Source organism: Microtus oregoni, unplaced genomic scaffold (genome assembly GCF_018167655.1).
Source record: "Microtus oregoni isolate MIOR12 unplaced genomic scaffold, Mior012 000096F_ref0000112, whole genome shotgun sequence".
NCBI classification, from domain to species: Eukaryota; Metazoa; Chordata; class Mammalia; order Rodentia; family Cricetidae; genus Microtus; species Microtus oregoni.
The window spans coordinates 3,612,370-3,637,798 of record NW_024544709.1 but is presented as its reverse complement, the minus strand read 5'-3'; the positions used below and the strand labels follow the sequence as shown (position 1 = coordinate 3,637,798).

Here is a 25,429-nt window from a genome sequence, read left to right as displayed (position 1 = left end):
AGCTGATTTGTCTGGAGACATCGTAGACCTGCTTTGATATTCATGCAGAGTCCTAATGCAAAGAAATTAAAAATGCAATTCTCCCAGGAGATTTGGGAAGTTGAAGGATATAGTGATATAGAGAGGAAAAAAATATTAGGTGGATTGGATTGTCTAAGAAGTTAGAGGGGAAAACACTGATGGCTGTTGTGCAAAATTGTAAAATAGGTTGTAAAAATAATTTATCATTTTCTTTTAATTTAGACATCCTCATATCCTAAAACCATCAGTTTTCCTACTCTTCGGCAAGCAACCTTACACAAAACCATGTGTTTGCCAGGAGACATGTATAAGATTTTCATAGTAGTCTTAATCAAAATGAGAAGGAAGAAAACAACTCCATCCACATCAACAGAGAGATTCATAGGTAATTCGTGATGTGCAGTCGCGTGTTGTAATCTCATCCATCAATGAAAGGCAATGTATTACAAGTATAAGTGCCAATATCATATTGAGATAGAAGCAATCCTCAGAAAACTGTATGGAACATAATACAATTTCATATACTCTACTGAAGAAAGATTGCGAAACAGATTGTTTATAAGTAGCAGTGTGTGAGATCAAATTTTTCAAAAACTATTTGCAAGACAAAGTTGAGAAAATCATTCTCTTCTAGAAAAAGAAGCAAATAGGACAGCAAGGAAGCTCATGAGAGTGATGAATAGCATTGTGTTATTATGTCGGACACTGAGTTCAGAGAAAGAGATTTTATTATCTATATAGAAATATACACCTGTGTGTATAACTTGTGACATTACATAATGAAACCACTCAACATGTGTTTCAGTTAAAGAGGAAGAAAAATGATAAAAAGCATGAGATTGTGCTATGACTGGACATGGATAAATCTATGAGTGAGGCATGAAAAGTGAAAAAATTCAATACTAGGGTATGCTTATAATTTCAAAGAAAGATGGGACTACATTTTCAAAGGACAAACCCATTTCCCAGAGGTTGGTTACACAACGAACCAGAATATTTAATGGTAACAGCGGAGAGATTAGTATTGGGTGATGACATGTCAGTATAAATAATTTAAGATAAATAAGTCATGCCAGAGAGAGAGAATCAAGAGACAGGTAGTTGCTGTAGTTCAGTCTGAAGGGAGAAAGTAGGGTTCAGTATTAAGATGCACTGCCTCTGGTGCTCCTCTTTGTGGCACTGGGTAATAAACTGCTGCACCATAGCAGTTCCTGCTGCATAACTTGGGCTGTCTGCCCATCACAGGCAGCCCTTTTAACCCCCTAGCTACAAACTAAAAATTGTCCAAGAAAGGACAAAAGCAAACAAAGTGCTACCTTGTTGTGGAATACTCTTTTTGCACACTGTGAAGATGCGTCTCGGCCATAACATCTTCTGACTGGTCTAACAAAGATCTAAATGGCCAATAACTTAGACGAATAGGTTAGCCAAGACTTCTTGGTAGAGAGAAAAGGAGAGGATATGAATCTAAGCACAGAAAAGATGACAGAGAACGGGGGCAACAGGAGATGGAAGATGGAAGACAGACAAAAAATCACAAGGCAAAATGGAGATTATTATAAATGGTTAATTTAAGTTATAGGAGATAATTGGACAAATCTAAGCTATAAGTTGAGCTTTCATAATCAATATTGTTATTAATTAGATCTTTCACTTATACCAGATCAAACCTGGTGACTCTAAACCTTGAAGCAATCAAGGAATCGAATCAAGATTGTGTTTTCAGAGCAAATAATGAGATACCACTGAAAACAGGTAGCCCAGGTGAAACAGCCTCTCAGAGTGTCTCTGTTACAGTTTCCTTAGAGTTCTGCATCCAGAGGAGTTTCAAGGCTGCTGATGGAGATGGTCCAGCCTCACTGACTTTTCTAGCCAGGATTGTTGATAAGCCTCACGCTTTCCCATTGCACAGAGACTGGGCAACAAATGTTATAATTAGCTCTCCCAGAACTTGACCATTATCCTAAATTTCTCAGGATCCCCTAAAGATGCTGTTGCTCCCATACAAAAGAAAGAATAGAGAAAATGATGTCCACATTCGCAAGAGATGGGCAGGAAGGCTTTTGGCTGTTTGATAGATTATGAATGTTTGTCATCATTTAGGGGTGTTGACGACAAGTTGTTTTTGGTCATGGTGAGGCAAATAGGTAAACCAAGGAGACAAGATTCACGGATGTCTTTCTGAAGGGAAAAGAGGGGAATAGTATAGAAATTTTGGAATAAAGGGATGGGCTGTTGAGTCTGCTTTTGAACAAAAACTAGTCTCATATATTTTACATTTGTATGAACCTTTGTATAGTGATACAAATTTAAGGTTATGTTTGCTATTGTGTATATATGTTTCTATTCTTGTTTAAGGTATTGTGCCTATGCAGCCCATTTGAAAAGGTAATGTAAAGTTTTAGTCCTTAAAGGATATTTAGGATAATAAAAAATAAATCCATCACAGTTTCAGTTCTGAATATTTCTTCTACAGATTCTCTTCCACAGAAATTGTAGAGAAAATAGGTGACATAGCATTCTGTTGAGATACATTTCCAACCTACTTTACATGGTGAATTGATACTAAACAACAAATTGCTAACTAATGCTCTATAAAAATGCATTGATATAAATCAAAGACACTGTAAAAATGTGTCTTTGCCATGGTGCCTTCTGATAGGTTTAATCAAAAGCTGAATGGCCATGGAAGAGCTTAGGTAGAACTTAGACAGAGAGAGAAGGAGAGGAGATGAATCTAGTCACGGGAGAGATGCCACAGAACACAAGGAGGAAACAGGAAGTGAGTGATGAAAGAAGGGTAAAAAGTGATGAGAAAAAATATAGATTAATATGAATAGATTATTTTAAGAGCTACTTATAAGAGCTAGTTGGAAAATCTTATGTTATATACTGAGCTTTCATAATTAATAATAAGTTCCCATCTCTTTTTTTTTGTGAATTGGCAGTCCAAAGAGAAATTCTTCTATATGACCTTATACTTCCATGAGATAAAACAGAAAAAGGAGGAAACATCACTTTTATTTTATTAATGGCCAAAACCCATCAAAAACAAAACACTGAGGCACTTTGAAGGAAAAAAGGGACAAGAAAAACTACATAAAACCCATACATGTGCGTCTGAAGCTGAGTGGCATCAACTTCTCTATTGATTTGTTGATCGCTTAAAATTCTTCAGTTCAGTGCTATAATGAGCTTTGAGTTGTATGGATAATTTTTGTTTTATCTCCCCAAACAGAATTCTTCTCTTAATAACTTAGCCATTATCACTAGAAAAAATACAAGAACTAGAATTCAGTTATGTCTAGTTCCTTAGAAATGTCACAGCCCACAGGCAAGTCTTTGCAGTTACTTCTATTGACTTAAGGATGCTTTTATTTATCAATTTCTCAGAACATCTTGAAAGCTGTCTACATGGGTCTCAATACCTTACCAATAGCTTAGTTTCAGGTAACTTTTAATATTACATGCTCTGCTTTCTTTAACTGTGGAAGTTTGCTTTGTTACCGAGTATGCTCTGCTTTCTTTAAAACTGTGTTTTAAATCCTGCAGTTTCAATTCTGAATATTTCTTCTACAGATTCTCTTCCACAGAAACTGTAGAGAAAATAGGTGACATAGCATTCTGTTGAGATACATAGTTCCTAACGTACTTTACATGGTGAATTGATCCTAAACAACAAATTGCTAACTAATGCTCTATAAAAATGCATTGATATAAATCATTTTCCATTCTGCCTGATTAAAATAATGCTGGCTTCTGGGGTGCCTTGTCTCTGCACATAACTTTAATGCTTTCTTTTTTGGACGATTGCATCCATATATCTTGATAATGCCATGCACTTGTGTGGTTTGTGAAGAGAGTTCCTGCTGATCATAATGATAGATGTCCTTCTCTTACCTTTTGGGAATTTAAAATACAACATATAAATGGTTAAGTATATTTCTTCTGTGGTTGAGTGAGTATGAATCTTCCTTAAGAATCTATAAAATGTGAGGCTCTGAAAAAAAAGTGCTTACAGACAAGTGTCCCAAGGCCTCAGAGGCAATTGTCTGCATGATAGAAAAATATGTGAATCTAATCTGGCTTAAGGAAAAGTTTTCAAACAGCTAATACTATCAAAAGAAAGATGACACTGTCAGGAGTGACATCATACCACAATATACCACATTACACCACATCTTTATATTCACAAAATAGTGCCACTCTATTCATAAAAGAATTTCACCAATGACATTGTTTAACGGATGCTGAGACAACAAAAGTTTTCATTTGATATAAAACACTCTGGTTCCTGTGAATAAAAAGACAAAACGTCCTTTGTGACCTTTTCATTGACATGGGATACTTACTGTAAGTGCAGTTAGTCAATATTCTCGACAACAGATCATGTGCTTTATAAAGACATAGTAGAATTATGAGCAACGCTAATCTCAGCACTGGAATAATCACTGATAATAACATTTCTTTGTCTAGAGGGTAAGATTTATGTGATGTATAAAGGCAACATTTACTTACTTAACTTGTCTTGTTTGTTCAGTTTGAGCATTGTAAGTGGAGTAAGGGGTACATTTTTTATTATATAAATGATCCTCTCTTTATGATAGTTCACTTCTTGATATTCCAATTCTGCAGTAGTGTAAAAAGCATACATACTTTAGAGGCTGAGCTTTCAAGTTCTGAATGTAGAGAGAGAGGCACTATGATACACTCTTTCAACACTCGGGGATAGGGTCAGCACAATTCCAGTCAGTCTTTTTTTTTTTTTATTCAGAGTCTACATATAAAATAAAGATTCATACATTTAATAAAACATTGACTCAAGAAGAAAAAGTCAAACGAATAGATGTAAGTGAAATTAGCTGAACCGAAGCCCGTGGACTAAATATACTCTAGCTGTTGTTATATGTGAATATGTAATGTCTGTTGAGGCTTTCTGTGTTGTGTATGTTGTGACATCAGACCCACACAGCATGTATTACTAGATAAGCACTGTTTTCTATAATTCTTTTTATAAATTCCTGTAGTACATTAGAATTTGTAGGCAGAGGCTGCTTGTTCATTTCCGACTGCCCAAACCTGGAATAATCACACAGAAAATATATTAATTGCAATACTGTTTGGCCAGTAGCTTAAGCATATTTCTAGCTAGCCCTTACATCTTAAATTAACCCATTTGTTTTTTTTTTTTTTATTTTACCGTGAAGCTTGTGGTTTACTGGCAGGTGAGAGGGATGTCTTTCTCCTCCGGAGGCTGCATGGTGTTTCCCTGACTCTGCCTACTCTCTGTCTGTCTGTCTGTCTCTCTCTGTTTGCATTTCCCACCTGACTTTACTCTGTTAAGCCATTGGCTGAAAACAGCTTTTTTTCTTAACCAATGACGATAAAACATATTCACAGTATACAGAAGGGGATCCTGCATCACCTTCCCTTTTCTGTCTGATAAAGGAGGAAGGTTTTAACTTTAGCATGGCAAAATTACATACAACAAAATAGTTATCAACCAAAAATTACAGTTACAGTACTTAAATCTACTTTATCTTTTATCATAACTAAGGAAAACTATAACTATCTAGTCTTCAACTCCATCAAAGGCCTCAGAAGGATATAATATTACTGGAGTTAACAGGAAGTACATTATAAGCAACTTCCAAAACTCTAGAATTGACAGAGACATCTCGCTGCCTGGCCAGCCACCCAAAATTCTTCTGTACTGTAGGGGCATCCATCTTCAGCCTACAGGCCCATAGTATCCAGCACACTTTTCCATGAAGCAGGATATTTCAAAGAGAGTTCCACCTATACTGGCATTTTGTCAGTCGCTTTCTTCTGTGTCCTGCAGAATGTCTGGCAGACTCTTTGATGAAGCAGGAACCCCAAAGAACCATCTCACCTTTAGTTTAGGCAAGTTTAGCAGTCATTTTTCTGTGGGTTCTGTATGTCCAGGTCATACAGCATAACATCAAAGCACTCCAGGTAAAAGCAGTTTCTTGCCCAAATGGCTAACCAACTTCATAAGGAGCCTCTTCGATGCCCATCTTCCTCTTGAAGTAAATGGTGCTGCCAGGAGCAGATGTGTCTCGTCATGAAAAGTCCTAAGTTTTTAAAACATTTAAATGCCATATTCTGTAAGTCTTTGAAAGATTTGAAAAATAGCTACCCTGAAATATGTCTCTGTATATCTAGAAAACCTAACTAACATGATTTCAAGCTTAATTTTATAGATGACTATCTATTAACTTGTATTTCTTAATTATTCATTGCATTTTAAATGAGCTGCACAAATACAATATTTTAAGAACATATATATATATATATATATATATATATATATATATATATATATATAACAAAATTGATCTTAAGTTTGTATCAATTAGACCAAGATACATATCAGTGCAAAATATTCATCTCTATAACATATCCCTCTTTAAATGTAAGCAAACATTTATAAACAGTATTTGGGAATTTGGGCATAGTTCTTTCCTAACTGCTTCCTGCTTTTTGTTGGGAAAGAATTTTTGGTGGTTCACAGATACCTTTCAGGGCTTCTTGTTTCATCAAATCACATTAGTCTGGAAGGAATCCACAGGTTCCTCATCTTTTGTGGAAACAAAAGCAGAACCTCTTTTCCAAAGCAACATATACTTAGACCCAAATTTTGAAGTCTAGATACCTTTTAAACATATATATTGGTTTAGCTTAGCAGCCCCCAGAATCAAATGTCTCTCTGTACTTAGCTTTATAATTTTTTTTATTAAGAAAAGAAGAAAAAAAAACATAAACAAAAAACAAGTTTCCACCTCCTCCCAGCCTCCCATTTCCCTCCCCCTCCTCCCACCCTTCTCCCCCTCCCCCCACTCCTCTCCCCCTCCCTCTCCAGTCCACAGAGCAGTCCGGGTTCCCTGCCCTGTGGTAAGTCCTAGGTCCTCCCCCCTCCGTCCATATCTAGGAAGGTGAACATCCAAACTGGCTAGGCTTCCACAAAGCCAGCACATTAAGTAGGATCAAAACCCCGTGCCATTGTCCTTGGCGTCTCATCAGCCCTCATTGTTTGCCATGTTCAGAGAGTCCGGTTTTATCCCATGCTTTTTCGGTCCCAGTCCAGCTGGCCTTGGTGAGCTCCCAGTAGATCAGCTCCACTGTCTCAGTGGGTGGGTGCACGCCTCCTGGTCCCGACTTCTTTGCTCATGTTCTCCCTCCTTCTGCTCCTCATTGGGACCTTGGGAGTTCAGTCCAGAGCTCCTGTGTGGGTCTCTGTCTCTATCTCTATCCATCACTAGATGAAGGTTCTATGATGATATGCAAGATATTCGTCAGTATTGCTCTAGGATAGGGTCATTTCAGGTTCCCAATCCTCAGCTGCCCAAGGAACTAACTGGGAACCTCATGTTGGGCACTTGGGAGCCCCTCTAGGGTCAAATCTCTTGCTCACCCTAAAGTGGTTCCCTTAACTAAGAATTGTGGTTCCGTGCTCCCCTATCCACCTTTCCTTTATCCCAATTCTCCTGATTCCCCAAGTCCCCCTCCTTCCCTTCTACCTTTTCTCTCCCCATCTCCCCTTACCCCCATCCCACCCCACCCCCAAGATCCTAATTTTCTCCCCAGCAATTTGGTCTACTTCCCTTAGCCAAGAGGATAACTATATGTTTTTCCTTGGGTTCACCTTCTTACTTAGCTTCTTTAGGTTCACCTATTGTAGGCTCCGTGGCCCTTATTTATGGCTAGAAACCAATTATGAGCGAGTACATCCCATGTTCATCTTTTTGGGTCTGGGACACCTCACTCAGGATAGTGTTTTCTATTTCCATCCATTTGCATGCAAAATTCGAGAAGTCATTGTTTTTTACCGCAGTGTAGTACTCTAGCGTGTATATATTCCATACTTTCTTCATCCATTCTTCCATTGAAGGGCATCTAGGTTGTTTCCAGGTTCTGGCTATTACAAATAATACTGCTATGAACATAGTTGAACAAATGCTTTTGTCATATGATAGAGCATCTCTTGGGTATATTCCCAGGAGTGGTATTGCTGGGTCCAGGGGTAAGTTGATCCCGAATTTCCTGAGAAACTGAAACACTGACTTCCACAGTGGTTGCACAAGATTGCATTCCCACCAGCAATGGATGAGGGTACCCGTTCCTCCACAGCCTCTCCAGCAAAGGTTATCCTTGGTGTTTTTGACTTTAGCCATTCTGACAGGTGTAAGATGATATCTCAAAGTTGTTTTGATTTGCATTTCCCTGATTGCTAAGGAAGTTGAGCACAACTTTAAGTGTCTTTTGGCCATTTGAACTTCCTCTGCTGAGAATTCTCTGTTCAGTTCAGTGCCCCATTTTTTAATTGGGTTAATTAGCATTTTAAAGTCTAGTTTCTTGAGTTCTTTATATATTTTGGAGATCAGACCTTTGTCTGTTGTGGGGTTGGTGAAGATCTTCTCCCAGTCAGTAGGTTGCCTTTGTGTCTTAGTGACTATGTCCTTTGCTTTACAGAAGCTTCTCAGTTTAAGTAGGTCCCATTTATTCAATGTTGCCCTTAATGTCTGTGCTTCTGGGGTTATACATAGGAAGCGATCTCCTGTGCCCAGCTCCTGTAGGGTACTTCCCACTTTCTCTTCTCTCAGGTTCAGTGTGTTCGGGCTGATATTGAGGTCTTTAATCCATTTGGACTTGAGTTTTGTGCACGGTGATAGATAAGGGTCTATTTTCATTCTTCTACAGGATGACATCCAGTTGTGCCAGCACCATTTGTTGAAGATGCTTTCTTTCTTCCATTGTATACTTTTAGCTCCTTTATCGAAAATCAGGTGTTCATAGGTTTGTGGGATAAAATCCGGGTCTTCTATACGATTCCATTGGTCAACTTCTCTGTTTTTATGCCAGTACCACACTGTTTTCATTACTGTAGCTCTGTAATAGAGTTTGAAGTCAGGGATGGTAATGCCTCCAGAAGATCCTTTATTGTATAGGATTGTTTTGGCTATCCTGGGTTTTTTGTTTTTCCATATAAAGTTGATTATTTTCCTCTCCAGATCTGTGAAGAATTTTGATGGGATCTTGATGGGGATTGCATTGAATCTATAAATTGCCTTTGGTAGAATTGCCATTTTTACTATGTTGATCCTCCCAATCCAAGAGCAAGGGAGGTCCATCCATTTTTTGGTATCCTCTTCAATTTCTTTCTTCAATGCCTTAAAGTTCTTGTCAAATAGATCTTTCACTTCCTTGGTTAGATGTACCCCAAGATATTTTATGCTGTTTTTGGCTATTGTGAATGGTGAAGCTTCTCTGATTTCCCTCTCTGCTTCCATATCCTTTGTGTATAAGAGGGCGACTGATTTTTTGGAGTTGATCTTTTATCCTGCCACATTACTAAAGCTGTTTATCAGCTGTAAAAGTTCTTTGGTGGAGTTTTTGGGGTCGCTTATGTACACTATCATATCATCTGCAAATAACGAAAGTTTAACTTCTTCCTTTCCAATTCGAATCCCCTTGATTCCCTTATGTTGTCTTATTGCTATTGCTAGAACTTCAAGCACTATATTGAAGAGGTATGGCGAGAGTGGACAGCCTTGTCGTGTTCCTGAGTTAAGTGGGATGGCTTTGAGTTTCTCTCCGTTTAATTTGATGTTGGCTGTCGGCTTGCTGTATATAGCTTTTATTGTATTTAGGTATGACCCTTGTATCCCTAATCTCTCCAAGACTTTTAACATAAATGGATGTTGAATTTTGTCAAATGCTTTTTCAGCATCTAATGAAATGATCATATGGTTTTTTTCTTTCAGTTTATTTATATGCTGAATTACATTGATAGATTTTCGTATGTTGAACCAGCCCTGCATCTCAGGAATGAAGCCTACTTGCTTATAATGGATAATTTTTCGGATGTGTTCTTGGATTCGATTTGCCAGTATTTTGTTGAGGATTTTTGCGTCGATATTCATGAGTGAGATTGGCCTGTAGTTCTCTTTCCTGGTTGAGTCTTTGAGTGGTTTTGGTATCAGAGTAATTGTGGCTTCATAAAAGGAGTTTGGTAATGACCCTTCTGTTTCTATCTTGTGGAATACATTAAGGAGTATAGGTATTAGATCTTCTTGGAAGTTCTGGTAGAATTCCGCATTGAAACCATCTGGTCCTGGGCTTTTTTTGGTAGGGAGGTTTTTGATAACCTCTTCTAATTCTTCGCGATTAACAGGTCTATTTAGATTGTTCACCAGGTCCTGATTTAACTTTGGTATATGATATTTATCTAAAAAAGAATCCATTTCCTTTACATTTTCCAATTTTGTGGCATATAGGCTTTTGTAGTAAGATCTAATGATTCTCTGAATTTCCTCTGTGTCTGTGGTTATGTCCCCCTTTTCATTTCTGATCTTATTAATTTGCAAATTGTCTCTCTGCCGTTTGATTAGCTTGGATAGTGGTTTGTCAATCTTGTTGATTTTCTCCAGGAACCAGCTTTTTGTTTCATTGATTTTTTGTATTGTTTTCTGTGTTTCTATTTTGTTGATTTCAGCCCTCATTTTGATTATTTCCAGTCTTCTACTCCTCCTAGGTGAGTCTGCTTCTTTTTTTTCTAGAGCTTTCAGGTGGGCTGTTAAGTCTCCAATGTGAGCTTTCTCTGTTTTCTTTAAGTGGGCACTTAGTGCTATGAACTTTCCTCTCAGGACTGCTTTCATAGTGTCCCATAAGTTTGAGTATGTTGTTTCTTTATTTTCATTAAATTCCAGGAAGACTTTAATTTCTTTCTTTATTTCTTCCTTAATCCAGGTATGGTTCAATAGTTGACTGTTCAGTTTCCATGACTTTGTATGCTTTCTGGGGGTAGCATTATTGTTGAATTCTAACTTTAATCCATGGTGATCTGATAAGACACAGGTGGTTACTAATATTTTTTTGTAACTGTGGATGTTTGCTTTGTTACCGACTATGTGGTCGATTTTCGAGAAGGTTCCATGAGCTGCAGAGAAGAAGGTATATTCTTTCCTATTTGGATGGAATGTTCTATAGATGTCTGTTAAGTCCATTTGATTCATTACCTCCATTAATTCTCTTATTTCTCTGTTAGGTTTCTGTCTGATTGACCTGTCCATTGGTGAGAGAGGAGTGTTGAAGTCTCCTACTATTAGTGTGTGCGGTTTGATGGCTGCCTTGAATTTTAGCAATGTTTCTTTTATGTACGTGGGTGCTTTTATATTAGGGGCATAGATGTTCAGGATTGAGACTTCATCCTGATGAACTGTTCCTGTTATGAGTATAAAATGCCCCTCTCCATCTCTTCTGATTGATTTAAGTTTAAAGTCAACTTTGTTAGAGATTAGTATGGCCACACCTGCCTGTTTCTTAGGTCCATTTGCTTGATAGGCCTTTTCCCAGCCCTTTACTCTGAGTAGGTGCCTGTCTTTGTGGTTGAGGTGTGTTTCTTGTAAACAGCAGAATGTTGGATCCTGTTTTCTTATCCAATCTCTTAGCCTGTGCCTTTTTATAGGTGAGTTGAGTCCATTGACATTAAGTGATATTAATGACCAGTGGTTGTTAACTCCGGTCATTTTTTTTTTAGTCGTAGAGTTTGTGTGTTTCCCTTCTTTGTTTTGTGTTGGTGAAGGGTCTCTAGATGTCTGAGTTATTGTGGTCATTGTTGGACTCCTTGGTTAGTGATTTTCCTTCAATTACTTTCTGTAAGGCTGGATTTGTGGCTGCGTATTGTTTAAATTTGTTTTTATCCTGGAAAATTTTATTTTCTCCATTTATAGTGAATGAAAGCTTGGCTGGGTATAGTAATCTGGGCTTGCACCCATGGTCTCTCAGTTTTTGCAGTACATCTATCCACGACCTTCTGCCTTTCATGGTTTCCACGGAGAAGTCAGGTGTAAGTCTGATAGGTTTACCTTTATAAGTAATTTGGCCTTTTTCCTTTGCAGCTCTTAATATTCTTTCCTTATTCTGTATGCTTTGTGTTTTGATAATTATATGGATCCAGCCTATTCGGTGTTCTGTATTGCTTCTTGCACCTTCATAGGAAAATCTTTCTTTAGGTTGGGAAAGTTTTCTTCTATAATTTTATTAAATATATTTTCTGGACCATTGAGCTGCCCTTCTTCTCCTTCTTCTACTCCTATTATTCTTAGGTTTGGTCTTTTTATTGTGTCCCATATTTCCTGAATGTTTTGTGATGAGAGTTTGTTGGACTTGCTGTTTTCTTTGATCAGTGTGTTTATTTTCTCTATGGTATCTTCAGAATCCGAGAGTCTTTCTTCTATCTCTTGTATTCTGCTGGTTATGCTTGTTTCTGTAGTCTCTATTCGTTTACCTAGATTTTCCATGTCCAGCCGGCCCTCTGTTTGTGTTTTCTTCTTTGCCTCCATTTCAGTTTTCAGGTCTTGAACTGTTTCCATTATCTGTTTGATTGTTTTTCCTTGGTTTTCTAGGGTATCATTCACTGATTTATTCAATTCTTCAATCTTTCTGTTATATTTCTCATCCATTTCTATAAGGGCGTTTGTTACATGCTGTTTAAGGGTGTCAATCACTTTCATGAAGTCAATCTTTTCTCCTTCCTCTTGATTAAGGGGTTCTTGTCCTCCCGTTGTGAGGTCGCTTGTTTCTGGTAGCTTCATGTTGCTTTTCAGCTTGTTGGGCGAATTCTTGCCTTGACGTCGGCCCATCTCTTCTTCCAAATGCTCCCTATGGATCTTCTTTTACCGGATCAGGTCTCCTTGCCTACCAAACGCTGTCTCTCCCCAATGATGGCTCTACCAATGCTGGGTCTCCTGGCGCCGAAAGATCAGGCCTCCGTGCTGGTTGGGCAGCTCGCAGACAAAGCGCCTACCCCGCTTGGTGCAGGCAGGCCACAGAAACAAAGGAACTGCTGCCCGCCCGGGAGCCCCGGGTACTCGGACCCAGTGCCCAGATAGGCTGGGCTGGGCGATGCCACGCGCCAAAAGAGGGCAGTGGGGGCGAAGTGGGGAGGGCTCTGGACGGAAGCTGGGTGGGCCAGGGAGAAAGAGGCAGCACCCGGGGAGTAGAGGCCTTGCAGAGAGCCCAAGAAGGACAGGGGGCCAAGAAACCCCCGAGCTCCCCGTCCCAGGCTGGCGCCGTGGGCCAGAAACTCACCCCAATGCTGGGTCTCCTGGCGCCGAAAGATCAGGCCTCCGTGCTGGTTGGGCAGCTCGCAAACAAAGCACCTACCCCGCTTGGTGCAGGCAGGCCACAGAAACAAAGGAACTGCTGCCCGCCCGGGAGCCCCGGGTACTCGGACCCAGCGCCCAGATAGGCTGGGCTAGGCGATGCCACGCGCCAAAAAAAAAAATTCCAGTCAGTCTTGAATCTAAAGTAGAAGCATTCTGCATTGTACTTGTGCCTAAGCTTCTATGCTGAGTAAGGGAAAGGGGTATGGTAGAGCTTAGAAATAGCCTCATTCTAAGACCAGTAACACCTTCACTTTCAATCATTAATACAGTGCTAGGATGCTTCTTCTAACAGTGAAGAACACCTAGAATAGACACCACCACTTTCCCTCCCTTCTAATCACGCGTACTTGCTACTTTTGACTCCTAGCTTAGAGCTGTTCACAGCAGACCAATGACATCAGGTAACTGCTCTGACTGATGGCAGTTTGTTCCCCCAAATCTTTTCTCCTACTTAATCCTTCAGCTCAAAATCAGAAACCTTCTTGTCCACATCTGCTATTATCACTGGGGAACTCAATGTTTATGAAATGATCCTCGTTCACCCATACCTGCATATTCTTTATTAAAAAGTCTCAGTGATCTCATGATTTATTGTTTGATTCTATTCTCTTTGTCATTGATGGATTGGGTATTTATATCTGATCACCAATAAGAATAGTTGCCTGAAGATAAAAATTTATGAAAGTAATCTCTGTGCTTATTCTATTCTTTTACTAGTATGAAACCTCTTGTTCAAATATTACTTGCAGTACCCCCTCTTCATGTTGCACACACTGCATAAAAACCCTCACAGCTGTGGCCATTCTTCAAATATTATCTTTTCATTTCAATAGAACCCTCAGTCTTCCTCCTAACATTCTTCCATGTCTAACTACCAATTCCCAACCACATTTTAATATTCACGTATGGGATTTACAATTTCATATTAGTCATTCAAAGATCACATGCAGGGAGGACTGTCTGGGGAGAAGGGGGCCAGCCAGAATGGTATATGGAGATGGAGGACAGGAATGGAGAAGGACAGTGAATGAGAACTATAAATGAAAATGCCAGAATGAAATTCATTATCAAGCCGCATCACTTAAAATGTTAATAAAAATGGGGTCATCGGGAAAGGCAGCATTGAGAAGAGATTTGGATAAAGGTATGAGGAAGTGAGAGAGAACACTGAGAATGAGAATCTCAGCCATTCAACTTCTGCTATTTATATGTATATTTCATTTTTCTTTAATTTTCTTCATGCTATCCCTCAATAACCCTCTCTTCTAAAGCACTACCCTTCTGTATTAGCCTTCATTCCCTGCAGGTGTGGACTCCCTTTGTTAAGCAGATGGTGCTTGAACATACCTGAGAGATGAGAAGTAGCCAAGCTAGGGAAGAAAATTGCATTTATAGTGAGAAGCAATTTTAAAGGCTGTGTTTCGGGAAATAACCTTGTATGCTAAAGAAAGAGATATATAAGTGGAGCATGGGGAGAAAGATGGAAACGGTAGGTGAGATTGGAAAAATAGGCATCTTCCAGCTCCCTTTGGGAAGTTTTCTTTTGACTTAAATAGGAGTTTTCAGCATTTGTAATATTGCTATTTCAGACCTGATAAGACTTAACTGTGGGACCACCCTGTCAATTATAGGGATTTCAGCCACGTAGATAGCCTCTGCAAGATGTCAATGATACTCATCCCTGGCCCCATGAACCATTTAAAATATTTTTAATCATTGCTTTATTTCTCCTTTGAGTTAAAAACAAAAATATAAGCAACAAACAGACAAAACTCCTGAGAAATTTATTGGAATATTTCAAACAAGGGGACTATTTCAGTTGTGTTTACAAGTTGCCTTTTTTTTTTAAGAATGAATCATAAGAAACAAAATTAGAGTCAGATAGAAAAAAGAGGTCACACCTGTTCTTTTTTTTGTTTTGTTTTGTTTTTTTGTTTTTCGAGACAGGGTTTCTCTGTGGCTTTGGAGCCTATCCTGGAACTAGCTCTGTAGACCAGGCTGGTCTTGAACTCACAGAAATCTGCCCGCCTCTGCCTCCCGAGTGCTGGGATTAAAGGCGTGCGCCACCATCGCTGAGCTTCACACCCGTTCTTTAACTGTGGTGTGATGGGTTAAAAACCAGTGTGCTTTGTATGATGGTGGACTGTTCAAATTGTGCTTAAAGTGACTAAAAATTCACTGAGATGTATATAAATTATCAGTGAAAATGTCCGGAAGAAGTTGCGCGGAATACATGAGATCAGGGTAGATTTTAAGATTAAGTTAATTAAGTCACAAAAAAGTAAGGTATCAGAAGTTGCTCTGTCATAGAATCAGTGAGCAAGGAGACTTTTGTTTCTTCCAAGTTAAGTACTCTGAAAATGTAGACACATGACCTTACACCAAACTTAACTCAAAATGAAACAAGTAACTGTGTATAAAAACTTTAGATATAAGGCTCTCAAATATACTTCTCTGTGACCTTGTTGATCAATGGCTTCTTTGTTATTAGAAAAACAGTGACAAAGCCAAAAATATATAAAGTTTAATGCTTGGAATACCTGTTTAAAGTGCTTCAAAGAGCACTAAGGACAGACAAGACAGTACAGTGGACTGGAGAACCCAAGAGCAAGCTGTAGCATATGATTAAAGTTTAGACTATAAAAAAATAAAATAATTTGTGTGGAGAAATAAAATGAGAGACCAAATTAAAATTAGGCATCAGATTTTAAAATGTCTTTTCTCCAAAGATGTTATAAAAGTTGCCAATAAGCAATAAAATAAAAAATCTCACCATTATTAGTTACTAGAGAAATGTAAAGCAAGACCTTTGTGAGATGCTACTTCATACCCACTGAGAAGACAGTAATCAGTAGCAAGCATTGTTGAGGATGTAGGAAGAATGGGTTCCGAACATCAAGTATTGTTGATGTGGACGTGGAATCTGACAATGCCTTTGAAGAATAGCTTGGGATTTTCTGAAGCAATTGTGGATAGGATATATACCATCTACCAATTGTACTTCTAAATAGATAACTAAGATAACTAAAAATACACTTTCATACAAAAATATAAAAATATGAACAACATAAATTATGTATAATAGTCAGTGAAAAGAAATAAGTAAATACCCACCACATGTAGACAGATAAAAAATGTTTACCAAGATCATCTAATTTTATTCAGAAATCAAATAGAAAGTCATGCTTATTCATGCTAAAAGAATAGAAGGACCTAAAAATCCTGCTAAACAAAAATAATGCTTTATCTCAAAGCCCACATTTTTTTTTTTTTGGTTTTTCGAGACAGGGTTTCTCTGTAGCTTGGTGCCTGTCCACCACCGCCCGGCCAAAGCCCACATTTGATGTTTTTATGAAATGTTGAGAATAGATAAACTCATAGAGTCAGTGAATTAGTAGATGCCAAAAAGCAAGGAGGACAGCAGAGGGAAAATGTCACTAATGCATAATACATATATTTTAGGAGGCACTAAAATGCTCTGCAATTAGGTAGTGATGATACTTACACAGGCTTTGTAAATATGATTCAATGAACTGTATACTTTTACAGGGTTTGTCATATGTGATCAATAAAATAGAAGTATAGGTAAAAGTACACATGTACTCATGAAGCTCCGGTAAGGCTCTTTGCCTAATGCCCACTCCCGGTTATCGAAAGGGTTATGTAGCAGTGAGAGGAGCTTTGAACATTAGGTCTATTACAACCCAAGATGAAGTGAAACATAGTGACTATCGATGTGGCCACAATGAACTCCTAATCACTGATCCTAACATATTTACCATACAGTCATGGACAGAGAAGATTCTGATTTGCCTTTCTCAGAAATGTACTGTGGGAGACAGGACAGTGTCCTCTCCAAAGATGAACTAAAGAGAAATCTAGAGGAGCTGTATGAAAGTTACTGGTTTTCATATGCACGGCCACCTTCTCACCATAACCCAGTCCTTTCACATGGATGTGAGCCAAGGAAAACTGAGTTGTTTGTACACAAGGAAAACATATTCGTGAGGATAATGAATTTTGTGGACATGAAACTTTTGAAGAAGACGGGAGGGGTCTATAGCTTATTCTGCATCTGTGGTTGCCTCTGGAATCTTTTCAAATCAGCCAGTGGCCAGGCAGAACTTGTCTCTCAGGAGTCTTCTTAATTCAACAACACAGGATCATAGCTGCCACAAAAGCAGTTTAATAGAAACAGAAATCCCCCCTTGAAATGAATGAGTTAAAACTTCATCATGTCTGGCTACTATAAACTTAAATAGCTCTCATTCCATTGAGTCTATCATTTCTCTGACATTTACTGTCTTCAATATGGAAGCTTTTATTATTTTGGTTTTTTTTTGTAATGAAAACAACTGTACTATATAAATGTTTTGGTTTGGATATAGTAGCAAAATTAAAAGTCATGATGCCTGAAATTTTTCCCCAGAATGTTTAGCCATGCACTTATATACCAAGCATACTATTTGATTAGTATAAAAAGGAGCAAATAAAAATTGCTACGGCTGTGTTGTACCTTTTTCTAGAATTTTGCTGAATGGATTGTTTTATTATGATGAGTTAGTTAAATAATCCAAAAGCTACTACACACTGAGAAACTTAATGATTTGTGAAAAGAAGTGTCCAGAGAGCTAAAGTAAAAGCAGATATAAAAACTGACAGAGTAGGCTTGCATGTTCATAAGTAAATTATTCAATTTGTTGAATATGGATTACTGTTTTATTATCTGGATCAATACCAGTGCAGTTAATGGGACATTTCAACTCATAAGCATGCAAAAGTCCCCAAATAGAAGCCATACCTAAACATTTTGAACCTCATATCATGGAATCACACTGAAACTTAGAGAAATGTGATCTCACATAAATTTTCCTGGTATTTAAATAACTCTTGCAATTTTCTTGTCTTTTCAGTAGAATTCATTCACATTTTAATCAAAATATCAGATACTGTCAAAGCCAAAAGATCTAGCAAACATGTACTCCCCTTCTAGTAAATATTAGAAAAGATTATTTACAATTAAATAAATGCATTTCATATTAGAGTGCCATTCTATATATTCATTTCATTAAAGAACCGAAATAGTCCAAACTGTTACATTTATCACACGCAGAAAGCTCAAAGAATCTTTAAAGGAGATCGTACTTGTGTTGAACAACGAATATATTTCTCGCAGTTTACAGTTGGAAATGTTAAATATGTTAACATGAAAATTCACCTGTTAAATAATTACATAAGAGTACTATAATATAAATTAGATAGACTATACTAAATATAAGTTAGAATTTGGAGTCAAGATAACCTAGGTCATCTATTCTAACTTCAGAATTATCTACAGGTGACAAAATGGTGTCAATTTTTGTTGATTTGTTGATTTGACCAGATCATCCAACAAATATCTACCACTTACAGGTTAGTCTATTGCTTATGTCTTTATATAACTGAAAAATTAAACCTCCAAAAAGCCCTCTGTTATGTTGAGATATAACTAATGGCATACAAAACACAGCTTTTCTCTAAAGAATATGAGAGAGATTTTCCCCGAGAGTTTGATAGCTTTAGGGAACCGTGAAGGCACCATGCTCCATTGTGGAAGGGACAATAAGAACTTTTAAGAACTGTAGAGTGAAAGACAAACACATGAGTGGAAGCAAGTGAGAACTGAGGGAAGTGGTCTCTTACATAGGTTTCAGATGTTACAGAAGTTTCTTCTTAGAGTTGGTGGAAGTTAGCTGGCTGCTAAATTTAACAATGCATCCCAAAGTTTAACCTTAAAAATACATCCCAAAGTTGAATCTAGCAGCCACAGCATTTTAGCTCGGGTTAGAAGTGGATATTAAATGGCTACTAAAAGAAAGTAAAGACACTTTCATGTAACTTTCTCTCTTAACCCACAACACTCCCTCTTTCTGATTTTCTGATTATAATGCTGTGGTGATATTTTGTTTGTTCTTTAACAAATAAAGACTACCTGAAGATCAGAGTGCAGAACTAGCCATACTGATTAGCCATAGAGGTCGCACTGTGGCGGCACACACCTTTACTCCCGGCCCTCGGGAGACAGAGGCAGATGGTTCTCTGTGAGTTCATGGCCACCCTGGGCTACATGAAATTGAGTCTCACTAAAAGAGAAACACAGCCAAGCAGTGGATTCAAGGAGATGCCATATAGCTGCCAAAGAAGAAAGATGCCCAGAATTTTTACCAGTAGGTCATAGCCTCATGGCAGCACACAGATTAATAGAAATGGGTTAATTTATATTTAAGAGTTAGCCAGGAATATGACTAAGCTATTGGCCAAGCTGTGTTGTAATTAATATCATTTCTATGTGATTACCTGGGTCTGGGCTGTCAGGAACAAAAGAGAAGTTTCCCCTTACATCTAGGACTTTTACCAGAAACCCTATTTAAAGGGTAAAGGCATATACTAAACATTTTGTGTGAACCTGGGATTTCTGGTTTTACCTTCTCATATTCCAACTCCTTCTAGGGCATTTCTCTGGACACACTTGTAGTCTCTTAGCAAAGGAAAGAGAAAAGAGAAATAGATCGCTAGCAACCTTTTTTGAGATGTAACCCGAGAGCTAAGAAAACAGTGTATATAGCTAATGAATGCTGAGACCGTTAACTACAACTCTCCCCCGGGAAGCCCATATCCCTGTTTAGATAGCTTACTGCAATTCTCCATTGAGGTAACATCTCTTGAGGTTTTTAGTCAGGTCTCCCTTACTCAATATCTTTTTTTTCTCCTAACTTTTGAATTTAAACCTGTATTAAACCAAATTTAATGAAATTTTCAACTCTACTTTATTACACTAGCTAGGTCAGAAGTTATTTTCTGTATCAAACCTTCAAATTCTATTTTGGCATGATTCAAGGTTTCTAAAATGTAGCGGAACCCATTAAGTTGCTGAAAATAGGAGTATGGTTATTTTCTAGACTTTTAAAAACTTATTTATTCATTTGTTTTCATAAATGCTATCTTATCAGCCTATCTTGATTTTTAGTGAATAAATGTGAACATTCATTCCTGGGAAAAACATAATTTCTTATTTATGTAGGATGCAGATGTTCCACATTTAGCTATTTTTCAAAGAGGGTTTTTTAAATTAGCATACATTAATACCACCGGTGTTTGGAAGATTGTCTGTTCCATCTCACAATACAGGATGCTTTTGTAAATTAATATGTAATAAACTATCATTACATATTTAACATCAGTTTTTCCCCCCTGGGAAGTATAATGGTTTGAAGCATCTCAAGTGAATGAGTTTCAAAAGAACAGTAAGATACAGGAATGAAGAAAATTATGAGACAAAATTAAGCCAAAGCAGAATCTCCAAGTAACTAAACTCCACCTGATTTTTGTTATGGGCTTGATTCCATTTAACTAACCTCTCACGTTCTGGGTCATTATGTTAATTATTAGCTTCTGGGAATGATTCTTTCCATTTCTCTAGCAATGACCTTATTCTTCTAATAATTACACTATGGTCATTGCTACTAAGTTTACATAGGAGGAATCAGTATGGTGAGGAAATTTCTCTTTGGTTTCTGACTGAGTGCCCCACTATAATATGCTCCCACACACAATCAGAACTGTTATGATACTGTCTTGAGAATTTCTTTGCAATTCTAACTGATACACACAGAAAGAAATATGAGGTTGCTAAAGGGGGAAGAGATCTGTAATAGAAGCAAAATCACAAGGACTTTGTTAGAGAAAAAAAATAAACAAAATAAGATAACCTATCTACCTATCAGATACAGTGAAATATAATCTATATTGTCTAAGTCTCTGTACCCACGGGGGAAGGTTTTTGTAAGATAACCATAACAGCGAGAACAAAATGCTTCATAACTATCTTCCACTGCAGTCTCCCTCAAATTCATCTGCAATGAATTTGGAATGCCAGGAAACCTAGGAAGCCACAGCCTGTCACCCTTTGCAGTCAATATTTTATTCCTCCCATTCCTGGTGCTTTCAGGTTAGATGATAATCATATTGACAAAAGAAGAGAATTTTACCTTACGCTTCAAATAACCTTTAATTTTTATTGTTTTAAACCTGGGATGTTTGCCATCTCTACAATCTTTAATATGCATTATAATGACCTCCTCCTTTTGAGCAGTAATGTACCTAGTTTCTAGGTTGTGGTTATAGATGACTTTCAAAAGCTGATGGCTATTTTTTTTTAATTCACAGTGTTCATTTGTGCTATAAATAGAAATGTTTTATTATACACTTCTCTTATTGAAAAGTTATTCATGGTAAGCAGATATCGATTCTAAACACTCCGTATTTCAATAAGTATTTAACAAATTCTTATCTATTCAAAGTAAAATACAAGGTATTAGTACACATGATTAAGTCAAAGACAAAAATCGCCCCAGATCCCATGGTACTGCTATTTATATAACATTGACAGACAAAGATGAAAATTAAATTAAACAATATATAAAATGTACATGGTGAGAGTTAAATGTAAAAAGGAAGTAGGGACTACTTGGGAGGTAAGTCAAGTTTTTGAAATCATGTAAGTCACCAAAGACTTGGTTAGAGTATAGGAAACTCATGACTTAGTGGAATAAGGTTTTGAGGAAGAACATTTTGAATGAACAAGCTTGCAGGTGGTTCCGCTGTCATGGGATCAAGAAAATGAGTACAATGGTAGATGGGTTTGGAGAGAGCTGTGGTTGGCAGGTGAGAGGAGAAGATAGATAAAAAACTACATGCATTAGAGCTCATAGAACTGTAGAAGGTAGGATTCCTATACTGAGTGAGACAGGACAATTTGAAGGTTATGACTATAGCGATGATATGGCTTAAATAAAATACAGCTAAATGCAATCTGCATACTCTTTGAATGCAGATCATGAAGGCAAAGCTACAAGCAAAAAAGTCTTTTATGATGCTACTGAAGCAATATGGGTTGAGGATAAAGATGGTTTGGGACATGAATGCAGCAGTCGGGTCCTTAGAAGAAAATGATCCCACACTGGGTTGTAAGCATTATCATGACATAAAATTCACTGGAGCTTCTTCAGGATGGTTATTTAATTTTCCATCGAGGGATTGACTTTTCAGTAGCAACATTTCTTTTCTCGCAAAACTTGGTATTTGCCGTGATAAAATCTTTGATTTTTCTGTGATATCCATTAACATCAGCACAACTCTTGCTGATTAGTTTGCATTTATTTGCCTGTGTCTTTTACTCTGCCATGTATACTATGACGTATATTTATACTCTAGCATATCTTTTATTCTAAATATTTGCATTTTCCTGTTTTTTATTTTGACTTAGTATACAGTATATAACAATATATTTTTTCACATTTTTCTTAAATTAGCCTGCAGTTTTATGTGAATATCATTATCTAGTTTTATACTATTACTGCTTTAAATTTTCTTAATTTTTATTATTAAATGTAGTAAATATGGGTAAAATAATAAGTATTAAGTGTCCAGTATATGTAGTTAGAAGTACTACTCTTATAATTACATAGTGAGTATTTCTTAAGTAAAGGTAAATAAATGAGTGGAATACACAAGTTCTTGTATAAATTTCTAGAGTCAGGGGTGTAGGTGGAGCACAAATATATCTATGTAAGAGCTGCTTAAAATATCCATCCCCTGTGTACTTTACACAGATCTTCCTGTGAGAAGGCATTCATGGTTAGTCTATCCATGATGCTTTTTATGGGTTATGACTGTGTACAATGAGTCCATAAGTCAACATGGATATGCTCTTACATGAATCATAGCCCTTCAATTACAGTAAAAAAGAGGAGCATGGGAGAATCTACAAATGTTGAGAACTCTGACACTCATGTTTACCTAAGAACAAAATCATCTATGAAATTTGCTTGACTATTTTCCCTTCTCTGGGGACTGGAGCTTCCTGGACGATGCTGAACCATACTTTCTTCACTGCCATGCATCACTCTACACTCCACAGAATCAAATTCTATTAGGTTATTGTTTTTCTTTATTAGTTCTATCAATTGACTTTTGAATTCAACCACATCATATTCTATTCATGGCTCTGCGGGTTTCTCTGTTCTTCAGTTCTCTTTACTTAACTTTCTGGCAAAGTTGAAAGCACTTTCGGTTTAATATTGCAGCCACTTGTACATCTCCTCACTGAACTTGATACCCAGAATTTTCTCAATATATTTCCTGTAAGCCTCAAGGTCAATATTGTTCACACAAAGAACAAATGCTTAGAGAATCGCGGAACTGTTTGGTTCAGCCTTCAACTCTGCTTTGAGGAAAGCAGAGCATTGTGGATTTATGACAACTTATGCAAAGTTGCTTTCAGCCCTGTGACAGAATGGAAATGTAGTGAAAATGGCAGTTTAAACAGCGGACACTGCTAGAATACACATCCCTTCCGTTTTCGGATGCTTAAGACCTCAACGGATTGCACAAAATGGAAAATAAGCGTAAGAGACCTAATGTGACTGATAGAAAACATCACTTATTTCCCACGGAGAAACCTTTTTTAGAATCTCTGCTAAAGTCAAACATTTTCCAAAAACTCCACAAGGAATGTAGCATAACAATTGACTTCCTGTGACACCCATTAAAGGGGGGAAAGGAATATTTTACACCTTGGTAGTGAGAGGAAAACCTGGGAGTGTGACTAAAAAGCAATAAGAAAGGCTCTTCTGTTGGTGCCAACAAAGATTTCACACTCCCGTGTTTGCTGCCAATTCTGTTTTAAATTATTGGCCTTCTGCTGTTAGAGAAATAGATGGAGTATGTGGTGTCATGAATACTGTGGCCTTACATGTGGCTGGCAGTAGACATGTTCATTATTTGTAGTCCTCGAAATGACACACAACCATTGCTGTTAAGGGGATGTAAGATATGGAGGGGGAAACAAGGAGAAAACAAGAGGTAGAATTGCCGCTTAGTATATTTTGATCTATTATTATAGCACAGTTTATAAAGACAGCATCTTGACTTCCTCCTTTGAAATTGTGCTCTAAAGGAACAGTTGTTCTCCCAGCTTCCTGAATCATTCTATGAAAATATACAGTTTTAGGGATTACAGAGTGTCAGCAAGCAAACAGATGAAATATTATCTTCCTATAATATTAAAAATACTCTGATAAAAGTCTTTGCCCACACCCCTCCACATAATCTTTATATGATGCATGTAAAACAAAATGTAAGCATCTGTAAGATAAGAGTCAAATTTACAAGTCAATAATGTCCGCAGTGGAAATAGGTAGGATTAAGTAATTCTAGCAGTAAGAATATTTGATCTTTAGTCTTACAACTTCTGTACTCATATTTTATTTTTCTTTCATGTATTCATTTTTGCTCTCTTTCAAATTCATGGCATCTTTTTTCATTAGTTGTTGTTATATACATATATTCAATGTATATACAAATATATTTCTAAATACAAAATATACAACCTGCACAGTTCACCTACTTTACTTGTATTTATGTTTTCAGGACAGACCATTTAGTTCTGGGTAACCAGTTGGTGTGCTCATCCATAGGGAAGACTATTTCTGCAGCTCTCCACATTCCTTAGTTGCCTGTAATTCTTTGTTTAGGGTTGAAGCTTTCCTTAGTTCACTTTAGCATTTCTATTTTTGTCTGTGTTTAGCCCGTGTGAGGTAATGTTTGTGAGATTTTATTGGTATAACTTCTACTAAATTTCTAGGAGACACAATCTTACAGAATACTCTCCTTTCTCTGGCTCTTACAAGGTTTCTACCCATCTCTATTCCACAGTGATTCCTGAGCATTAGGTACAGAAAATATGTATTACAAGTATCAGTTGAGACTGAGATCTACAACTCTGCATGTTGATTGATTGTGGTTTTCTATTTATTTGTTTGTTTGATTGTTTGTTTGTTGAGACAGGATTTCTCTGTAGCTTTGGAGCCTGTCCTGGAACTAGCTCTTGTAGCCCAGGCTGGCCACAAACTCACAGAGATCCTCCTGCCTCTGCCTCCCGAGTGCTGGGATTAAAGGCGTTTACCACTGCCACCCGGCAATTATGGTTTTCTATAATGGTCTGCATCTGTTGCAAATAGCAATTTCTTTAACAAACGATAAGTACTAAACTTATCTGTGGATGTAAGGACAAATATTTAGAATGTAGATAGGGATTGTACTGGTTTCATAAAGTGCTGGATGTAGGTTCTTTTCTGAGATTCGTGACTTCCTTAGCCCTAGATTAATGGCTAGTTTTC

At 37.4% G+C, this 25,429-nt stretch overlaps 1 non-coding gene across 1 annotated transcript; it reads left to right on the top strand.

The window, feature by feature from the left end:
- Positions 1 to 1,170: 1,170 nt before the first annotated feature.
- LOC121442831 lies at positions 1,171 to 1,295 on the top strand. The gene has a single exon (XR_005973598.1). It is a non-coding gene; the product is annotated as a small nucleolar RNA SNORA76 (small nucleolar RNA).
- Positions 1,296 to 25,429: the final 24,134 nt, after the last annotated feature.